Raw genomic sequence first — 10,000 nt, forward strand, 5'->3', positions numbered from 1 at the left:
TTTCAGGGCAGTCTAAATTCTATCATTTAATTGATAGATTGATTCGTCTTGTGTTGACTCTTCCAGTTTCTATAGCAACTACAGTACGAGTTTTTTCAACTATGAAACTATTAAAAACAAGACTTCACAATAGAATGGAGAATGAACTTTTGGCAGATAATATGATAATTTATATAGAAAAGGAAATTGCTGAGAATTTCACCATGGAAATGATTATGGATGAATTTTATTCCATGAAAAATCGTTGTCAAACATGATTTTGATGTGAAATGTTTTTTTTTTTTTTTTGTGGATATTTTTGTATATGTCTATAGTGAACTAGACAGTTTTTGTATGTTCATTAATATTTAAGATATATTAAAATTGAATTTTCATATTCAATAAACTTATGATTTATGTTTTTTATATTAATACTTCGAATCGGCCCCCCATGTAAAAATTCCTAGCGATGCCCATGACAGCTGCCATGCCCTGTCGTCTCCTTGCACAATAAAAATTTTGTTTGAACTCTGTTTGTTTTGTGGGAAAAAGAGGGATAAAATGTTTGTTTTTGAAGGCATGTTTCTCTTGACTATTTTTGGAGTAAAAATGTGTTTGCCGTTAATTAGAGTTTGACACCATTTGTGTGATGTAAGATGAGGATAAATTGATGTTTATTATTAATTTAATTGGAGAACTTAATGAATAGAGATGTATTTAAGTTTTTGCATTATTTATGACTTTTAGATAGCTTAATTGGTAAAGTTTGCTGCTTATACCAAAAGATATCTTGGTATGATGATAAAAAATAATTGTCTAATGCGGGAAAAAGTATTTTATATCAAATGATACCATGTCATTCATATTAAAATCCAATAAACGAGAAACATGTGTATAAAAATAACTTACTCGCGAATAATCGTAATATTTTCACAACAAATTATAGGTGGTTAATTATTATTAGTTCTAATTTGAACCTATTACTGAAATTACTTTTCTATCTCACTAATAACAACCTATAACAACATACCACATAGAATTTATTGTGAAGATGTTGAATTTTTCTCTGAAAATTTGAAACTATCTCTTAAAAAAAAAAAAAAAATTGCACTATTTAATCATCCTTCCTTCAAATATTTACTTATATTTTTGAAAGTGACAGAGCTCTTCTTTTCCCTCCTTCTCCCTTCGCTTTACTGATTCATCTCTCCTTTTCTCTGCCACATTTCTGTTCCTCAAACTTCACCACCTCTCCTCTCTTTGTTTTAAGTATTTGGGAAAAGAATCAGAGACGTTGAAGGTAAAAAAAAAAAAAACTTTTTCTGATTGCATCTGGGTTTTTTACTAAAACCCCAAAAGCCCTAATTTAATATTGGGGCTTTTCTATTTTCATTGATGGCTTGTTTGGGGGTTACCTATCTTGTAATTGGTGCTTTGGGGAGTTCAATGCATGAGAGATTATAGTGATTTGTGGGTTCATTTGGTTAGGATTGTGGAATTCCTGTAAGTTCCGAAACCTAAGTTTTGAGTAATTGAGATTTTTTTTTTTTTTTTTTGGACTGAAAAAGCTAAGTTTAATTCTTGTGTTTGGGTAATTTGTGTATTTTGAATCTTTATTAAAACGCCCATATGCTTCCTTTGCACAATTAGTTTAATGATTGTGTCTGTGTTTAGTGTCATATGTTTTGTTCAAAACCAGTCCCAGAAACTTACGAGTCTTGCGATAAGTTGACAGCTAGTGTAAAATTTAACCCTTTTATTATGAACTGATCTAGTATAGATATAAGTTGGGTCATCCACTATGTAAATGGCTGAGTCTAATTGTTGTTGTTGTTGGGTTGTTGATACATAATCTACTTTGTGCAGATAAGATGTTGGTATGTGAATGCCAATTTCGATTGGTTCATTTGTTTTCATTTTGCTACTTGTAATTTATGACCCTGGGGCCTGGAATCATTCAAATTTTTTGGTTTTTTGTTTTTTTTGTTGCTGTTATGTTTGTTTAGAATTTTTACTGTTGTAGAATAGAAACTAGATTACTGGTTCACGAAAAAGTAGTTGGCAAAGTGTGTTTCAGAAGTTTTTAACCCACATAATATGTCTTTCATCAAGTAGTTAGTTAGTTTGTGTGTGACTTTGTTCATTTATTGAAATGACTTTGGAGATGTGAAATTTTGAAGGAAATAAAAAGTAAAAGAAAATATTTCTGATAAGGGAATTAATGTCTAACTATAATAATCATGTGTTAATCTCCTTGTTGGTTTGGAATGTGTTGATGGTTATCTTCAGTTCTACTGGTATAAGTATTGGTGCTACTTTTTTTAGCATAAATGAATATAGTAATGATAAGAATGACATTGGGCTACTATCATCTCTAGTAGTTATATGTAGAACTTACTGAATTTTCAATAAAGAAAAGACAAGAGAACATCTGACATGGATAATTTGATTGGCATATCCCCCCCCTCCCCCATCTCCTCATGAAAAAGACTGTTTTAAGGAACAACCATGCTAGAACTAGTCAGCACTAGATACACTGTTTTAGATAAATATTCTGTTTTGAAATTTAAAACTGCAAATTAAGAAATGGAGTTAAGTTAGTAGTTCTCATGGGATGAAAATAACATTACAAAACTGTGATTTCTTACACGATTTTGAATGAAACATGAAATTCAATATATACACCCACGCAAGCCCTTTCCTTTTCAAGTGGAGCCGGCACTCGGCAGTATACCAAATTAATCCCGGTAGTCTATTTCAATTTTATTTTACAAACTTATTACATGTATAGATAATTTTAGATTCTTAAGTTTGAATATTTTGGTTTTTATTCAAATAGCTTCTTTGTTACAAGGGTCGAGTCCATTTTTTAGGGTTTATGTTTGATCTCTCAATAGATTGCAGGTTCCTTCAGAGATTTTGAAAAGACTAATAGCAACAAAGTAAAAAGTTAGGCTTATGGCGACGGAATTGTCGGAGGGAGAAGAAGAAGGGAAAGTTGCGGGTGGGAATCGAGTGCTGATAGTGGAAGATGACCTTAGAGAAATGGGGAAAAAGGCTGCACTGGAGTGTAAGCTCTTGCAAGCCGGCAATGGCGTCTCTGCCCTCCGTGACGAGAACCTTGAGACCTATTGGCAGTAATTAATTACAAACTCTCTGTACCCGAACCTCTCTCTCTGTCTTTCAAACCCCGATTACATTTTTTCCGTTTTGTCTCGGATCAGATGGTGCACAACCTCATTTGGTTAATATTCAATTTCAGAAGAAAGTTAAGCTTCAAGTATGTCATATGCAGATTCTTTTTTTTTTTTAATAATCCTTTTTTAAATCTTAAATTTTTTTGTTTAGTTCCTTTGTTTGTGTATGCGGGTCAATAGCAATTAATGGGGTTGTTTGTTTATGAAGTTAATTGTTCTTTATGTGGATTTCAAGCTTGATGAGAGCTACACACCCGGTAAGATCTCCATTCGTGCCGGCGATGGCTTCCACAATACGAAGGTAATTTCTTTGATTTTGGTTTTTAAGAATACCCTTCAAGCATCAATTTTACTAGTATTTAATCGGAACATGTTTAACACAAGCAGTAATCTACATTTTTTTTCTCTTTTGTTTTGTGTTTAATTTGCTCACCAAGAGTCAATTTGGTTAATCTGGTTCTTCTCCCTGCAAATATGTTTAGGAGATAAAAGCTGTGGAACTTCTCAAGCCAAGTGGTTGGGTATATACGTCCTTGTACGGAAATGATCCTAGGTAAGCGAGTTGAGGCTACTTTTACGTGTACTATTTTTGCTATTTTTCTTTCAACTACTCGCAAATTGATCTTCAATTTCTTTTCTTGTTTTGAGAGTTTTGAATTACGGTGAATAATGGATCTTATTTTGAGTGCTTTTTTTCTTATATCATTGCAACTATGCACAAAATTATTAGTAGAAGAACTTACATGTAGGAAAGTATGAGAGATTCATTTCAAAACATCTTGTGGATGTTTTCAAGGCCCATTCGCTATCTTTTTACAATCTGTTGACGGATAAAGAATACGTGAAAGAACTTACATATAGGAAAGTATGAGAGATTCATTTCAAAACATCTTGTGGATGTTTTCAAGGCCCATGAGCTATCTTTTTACAATGCGTTGACGGATAAAGAATACGTGAAACATCACTTATTGTTCACGTAACTTATCAAGAACAGCTATCGTCTATGATTAATATAGTCTCTAAAAGAAGATTACCTCTCTACTATCCAAGCACCTGTAATTTGTAAATGTTACGGGACCGGACGTGCATGGTACAGTGCCAAAGCAAAACAGAATTTGTGAGACAATTCCTCTTTTATATTTTGGAATGACATTGGTATATTATGCTATGCATTTGTGCTTAATTTGTCGTTTCATTGCTGAGTGAAAGTTGATTACAATGTGACTTAACCATGTGATTCCTTATATTTCTCTGTCCTTGAGATCAAGGAAATTGATTGGGATGTGTTGATCCTTGTGTGGTTAGTTTTTGTCTGCATTAATTTTTGTATTGAATTGTGAACTTCTTTACACCATTTTTTTTTGGCAGGGAAACTTTTGTCAACACTTTTATGTTGCAAATTGCTGTGTTGTCAAACCACCTGAATGGCAGGGATACTCATGTGCGGCAGATCAAAGTTTACGGCCCTCGACCGTGCGTGTCCTTATATCTTTTTTCTTCATCAATCACTACTTGCAAATAAATTAACTAATCATTATGTATTACTTATCGTTAATAAATTACCATTTGTCATTGCAGGAACCCTATACCGCATCAACCATTTCACTTTACTTCAAGGGAGTTCATTACCTACTCTTTTGTGAGATGAGAGAAGCATGCAGTTGATAGCCAGATCATATTAATAACCATGAGGATATATCTCTAGTCATGTATAGTTACATTTGATTTTCTCAATACCAAGGTTGGGTGGGTTTTCAATTGATTGTTTTTAGCATGAATTGGGGGCCATATTTCCTCACATCTCGTCTTATTTCTTAACTCATAACATTCTTCACATCTTGGGAAAATTCAGTGGAATTTTCATGTTACTTCCAATTCAAGTTTTACACCAAAGTGCAAAACTCTTTGGTCAATAGTGATTCTTCTACTATGTTTGTACTTCCACCTCAAGGTATTTGACAAAGTTGGTGATCATTCCATTGGTAGTCTGTTTCATGGATTGAAAAGAGAAGTCAGAGGAGTTATAGGCTAAAGATCATTACTATCCCTTTTCTCTTTCTACTCTCTCAAATTTTCAATGCATACAAGCATTAAAAACTAAAAAATTAAAAGATGACTAACACGAGAGAGGTTAAGGTCGGTTGTAATCATTGGATCCGTTTTCTTAGGTTCGGACCCATAGCTAATGATAAAACTAAAAAATATATATATTTTTCTTTTCTACACACTATATCCTACCTTTTCTAATTCTGATATATATATATATATATATTACATAATAAACTACGGCGGTTTCACTTTACCTCGTATTTGAATATAAACGAAAATTTTAACAAAAGAAAAAATATTATATTTCAAAAGTGATATTTGAATATTACATAGACTAAAATTTTAACAAAAGGAGAAAAAAAAAGGGTCTATTTCAAAAGTGATATTAAAAAAAAAATACTCGTGAACTCAAATTCTTTATTTAATGTTATATTCTTCTTCATAAAAATCGTACAATAAGCGGTAAAATTTTGGGATAATTACTTATTAACACAAATTTATATAAGTTCTATTTGTTCTCTATAATTGACCTTAACAAAGTTGGGAGAACCAATTTTTTTTTTTTTTAAGAAAGTTGGGAGAACCAATTGGATCTAATAAAAGTAAAACATAATAATAGGGGGTTTAGCAAAATAATACTTTTTTGAAAACGTTTAAAAAAAATTGAAAACTTTTTGACTGTTTTGTCTCTTATGCAAATTTAAATGGGAAAATGCATTAAAAAACAAGGAGAATTCAGAACAATTAAAGAAATCGACATCTATCACCGCGTACTCTTGATGAGATAGTCACTCCATAAGTATAAGTGCTTGTAGGGTGTGGGGGGTAAGAGTCGAAGTTCAAGTCTGAAGGAAGGGGTTTTACACACATATACACTCAGATTAGGCTAGAGTAGAATTTTTATCTTGTATATATATAAAAAAAAATCGACTTCCCCATTGTCCATTTCAAATATATATATATATATATATATATATATATATATATATATATATATATAAGGTATGAACAATTAAGACTGATTCAAAATTTTAAATAAATATATATTGTAATGACTCATAAAGAAAAACTCATGCCCACTTAGAATAGTGATGCCTAGATCTTCAAACTAAGTTCAAACAATGAATTTTTAAGAGAGTGAGCTTCTAAGTCAGGTGCAATGCTGAGATAATCACAAGTCTAAGACTAATGGAACCAAAGTAACAAATAGGAGTGAATAGAACAACAATTCAGTGTAAACTCTTCCTCAGGCGAGTCTGAGGATAGATCTCATATTGATAAGTAATTCAGTGTAAACTCTTCTATTCTCACACTTGTTTTCTTTTTTTTGGAAATCGTTCATCCCCATTTTTTGGGGGAGTTCCTTTCCTTCTAAAGCCCATTTCCTTGTATTTCAACCCTCCATCTGTACACTTCAGGGGAAATTTTTGGATGTTTGTCCCATAAATATTCTTTTGAAGATGATAGAAAGAGCTGTGAGCTGTGAAGTCACTGTTCAGAAATCATTTCCCCATTAATGCAGCTAATTAGGTTGGAGTAGAGTATTGAATGCGGAGATGGGAGGTGACTTCTTCAGGAAACTTCCTTCCTTTACCCTTGCACATCTTGTACCTTTCATTTGCCATCCATTCCCTTATCCTTGGGTTTTTCGGGGGTGCTAGTTGCCATTTGGCTCTTTAATTCTCCTCGGGTGGGCATAGTCCTTGGAGTCTACCTGCCTTTCTTTGCTTGGGTTGGGCAAATTTATTTTTCGGATTGGGTTACTCAGTCCTCAGCCCTCCCACAAATATATACATAAGTAAAATAAATAAATGTGGTTGAAATTCAAAATGTTACATTTGCTTGTTTGGAATATTGCATTTTCAATTCACATGATTCTAAGTAAATTAAGGTAAAGGTCACATATGAAGCTATTAAAGAAAACTCCAAACATGACAAATGGGAGAGCCTCAACATAGGCATACAATATATGATTTGACATGCACAATATATAATTGACTCACATACCTCAAATGGTTGACTTAATGGATCCTAAGATATCATGAGATCATCATCCATGAGATCTTAAGTTCAAAACCTATAACTTTCATCTTAGGCCACCTTTCTCGTAACTATTAATTATTTGGTATGTGTGAGACTAGGAGACTAAATATACCCAATGAAATAATCAAGTTCTCAAGGAGGTCTAAAGCCAAAACACCTTTATTAGTCCAAATAAAAATTAAAAACCCCTTACAAACACAAAATTCTTGCATAGTTTTATCGATATACAACATTCTATCACGAATACAATATCATCTTAACAATGGAAGGAAAATAACTACAACCTTTTTTTTTTTTTTTTGAATCAAAATGACTACAACCTTGATATCTTTCCGCTACTTATTTCAGAGAATTAATTTTTTGTAACAAACAAATTAAGTATTATGCCAATTAAGAACAAGGCCAGGGCGTGCAGCAGCCCAGGCCAAGGCAGCCCCCCATGGGCACGCAGCCAAGGCATGGGCACGCAGCATCCAAGGCCAAGGCACGCAGCAGCCAAGGCCGTGGTATGCTTGGGTGGGCACGCTGGCAGCCCCCCATGGGCACGCTGCCAAGGCATAGACACGCAGCAGCCAAGGCCAGGGCATGCAGCAGCCAAGGCCTTGGCATGCTTGCGTGGGCACGCTGGCAGCCCGCATGGGCAGGCAGCCAAGGCCAAGGCGTGCAGCAGCCAAGGCCAAGGAAGCCCCCCATGGGCACGCAGCCAAGGCCTTGGCATGCTTGCGTGGGCACGCTGGCATGCCCCTGGGGGCAGGCAGCAAGGCCATAGCATGCATGCGTGCGTGCATGGGGGGCAGTGGCAGCACGGCGTGGGCGCGCGGGCATGCCCCGTGGGTGGGATGCCAAGGCCGTGGCATGCCCTTGGGACCCCTCAAAGGCCATGGCAGCACTTGGGGGGGGTGCGGCTCCAAAGCCAAGGTAACATCTTCGAACCCCTCCTACTCTTCCCCCCCTAAAGAGCGCTTATGGAAAAATCTAGCCTGGCACCAAGAAACATTGATTTGTTGAGGAGGAATAATGGGTCTTTTTTGGAGCAATTCTTGGAATCTTGCCCTGATTTTTTCCACCCATGCTAAGAAAAATAGAAGCTTCAAACTGTCAAAATTTGGAATCCAGATTTGACATATTTTATTTATCATGATTTTCGAAAGCCGAAAAATAGGAAAAATCATAAAAAATCAAGGAACGCTCGGAACGCCGAGCCGCTTGCTGGAAAGCTCCTCTAAAATTAAGGAATGAATTTAGGGACAATAAAATGGAAAAACGCAAGGGCCAATTTTGCCGGAGTGCGTAACGATGCGGCGCGGCGTGCACGCGGGCGTGCCTCTGGGATGCCCACTGCCTGCCTCCTTGGGGAAAATAACCTCACATTTCAAAAAACCCTCATTTTTAGGAAATCACTCCAAATATGTGGGCAGGCAGTAGCGAAGGCCAAGGCCAGGGCAGCCCCCATGGGCAGGCAGCCAAGGCCAAGGCATGCAGCAGCCAAGGCCAAGGCAGCCCCCCATGGGCATGTAGCAGCCAAGGCCAAGGCAGCCCCCATGGGCATGTAGCAGCCAAGGCCTGGGCATGCAGCAGCCAAGGCCGAGGCAGCCCCCATGGGCAAGCGGCGAAGGCCAAGGCACGCAGCCAAGGCCATGGCATGCTTGCGTGGGCACGCTGGCGGGCCCCTAGGGCAGGCAGCAAGGCCCCTAGGGGCGCCCTAGCGTGCACGCTGCCTGAGGGGCTGTGACAGCACGGCGTGGGCACGCGGGCAAGGCGCGGGCATGTCTCGCGGGTGGGATGCCAAGGCCGTGGCATGCCCTCAAAGGCCATGGCAGCACTTGGGGGGCTGCTGCTGCCAAGCCCAGGTAGCCTCTTCAGAACCCTCCTACTATTTCCCCCCTAAAGAGCGCTTAGGAAAAAATCCAGCCTGGCAGGAGGAAACATTGACTTGCTGAGGAGGAATAATGGGTGTTTTTGGGAGCAATTCTTAGAGTCTTGCCCTGATTTTTTGAACACATGCTAAGAAAAATCCAATCTTCAAGCTGTCAAAATTTGGAGGCCAGAATCAACATATTTTATTTTTTATGATTTTCAGAAGCCGAAAAATAGGAAAAATCATAAAAAATCAAGGAACGCTCGGAACGCCGAGCCGCTTGCTGGAAAGCTCCTCTAAAATCATGGAATGAATTTAGGGACAATAAAATGGAAAAAGGCACGGGCCAATTTTGCCGGAGTGCGGGACGATGCGGGGCGACGCGGCGTGGCGTGCACGCGGGCACGCCCCTGGGCACCCTGCCATGCCCAATGCCTGCCTCCTTGGGGGGCAAATAACCTCTTTTTCCAGAAAACCCTCAATTTTTTTGGAAATCACTCCAAATTTGTGGGCAAGCAGCAGCAGCCAAGGCCTAGGCAGCTCCCATGTGCATGCAGCAGCCAAGGCCAAGGCAGCCCCTATGGGCGCGCTGCCAAGGCCAAGGCATGCAGCCCCCATGGGCGTGCTGCCAAGGCCAAGGCATGCAGCCAGGCCCAAGACAGCCCCCAAGTGCCTGCAGCCAGGACCAGGGCATGCAGCAGCAAAGGCCAAGGCATGCAGCCAAGGCCAAGGCAACCCCCCCGTGGGCAGGCAGCCAAGGCCAAGGCATGCACAAGGCACGCAGCGAAGGTGCTGCCAAGGCCATAGGCGTGCTGCCAAGGCCAAGGCATGCATAAGCCACGCAGCCAAGTCTAAGGCAGCACCCATGGGCACG

The 10,000-nt window shown here is 38.4% G+C and overlaps 1 protein-coding gene and 1 pseudogene across 1 annotated transcript in view; both read left to right on the plus strand.

Annotated features, from left to right (window-relative positions):
• Nucleotides 1-1,254: 1,254 nt before the first annotated feature.
• LOC142615745 (anaphase-promoting complex subunit 10) overlaps nucleotides 1,255-10,000 on the plus strand; it is a 29,315-nt gene continuing 20,569 nt past the window's right edge. Inside the window, exon 1 of the mRNA XM_075788563.1 lies at nucleotides 1,255-1,279. The gene's annotated coding sequence lies outside the window, so the exon portion shown is untranslated. The remainder of the gene's footprint in view (nucleotides 1,280-10,000) is intronic.
• LOC142615747 (anaphase-promoting complex subunit 10-like) lies at nucleotides 2,883-5,048 on the plus strand (annotated as a pseudogene).

Source organism: Castanea sativa, chromosome 11 (genome assembly GCF_040712315.1).
Source record: "Castanea sativa cultivar Marrone di Chiusa Pesio chromosome 11, ASM4071231v1".
Taxonomy (NCBI): Eukaryota; Viridiplantae; Streptophyta; class Magnoliopsida; order Fagales; family Fagaceae; genus Castanea; species Castanea sativa.